The sequence below is a fragment of the Octodon degus genome, unplaced genomic scaffold (assembly GCF_000260255.1).
Source record: "Octodon degus isolate 3935 unplaced genomic scaffold, OctDeg1.0 scaffold00110, whole genome shotgun sequence".
Lineage (NCBI taxonomy): Eukaryota > Metazoa > Chordata > Mammalia > Rodentia > Octodontidae > Octodon > Octodon degus.
In genome coordinates, this window is record NW_004524686.1 from 9,313,729 (window position 1) to 9,314,588 (window position 860).

Genomic DNA, 860 nt, shown 5'->3' on the forward strand with positions numbered 1-860 from the left:
CATGCTCCTGGATGGGAAGAACCAACATTGTGAAGATGGCCATACTCCCAAAATTGCTGTATAGATTTAATGCAATCCCTATCAGACTACCACTGACATACCTCACAGACCTAGAGAAATCATTCCTAAGATATATCTGGAACCGAAAAAGACCTAGAATAGCAAAGGCAATTGTGGGCAATAAAGACAAGGCAGGACGCATTACAATTCCTGACTTGAAATTATACTACAAGGCTACAGTGATAAAATCAGCATGGTACAGGCATCAAAATAGACCTGAGGATCAGTGGAAAAGAATAGAAGACACTGAAGCCCCTACGAACACACTCAGCCAACTTATCTTTGACAGAGGGGCCAAACATACTCACTGGAAGAAAGATAGCCTCTTTAACAAATGGTGCTGGAAAAATTGGCTCTCTACATGCTGAAATCTCAAACTTGACCCAGGTTTATCACCACGCACTAAACTAAAGTCAAAATGGATTAAAGATCTAAATGTTAAAGCAGAGACACTAAATCTCCTGGAAGAGAAATTAGGAGGAACTCTTGAAGACATAGGGGTAGGCAAAGAGTTCATGGACAGAAATCAAATTGCATGGGAAACAGTTGAAAGAATTAACAACCGGGACCTGCTCTTACTGAGAAGTTTTTTCACGTAAAAGAAATTACCAACAAAGTGAAAAGGCAAGGCACAAATTTGGAAAAAATCATGGCAAATAAGTACTCAGACAAAGGGCTGCCTTCTAGAATTTATAAAGAACTAAAAAACACTAGGGCTCGAAAATTTAAAGACCCAATCCAGAAATGGGCATCAGAGATGAACACACCCTTCTCAGAGGAAGAATTTAAAGAAGTGAATA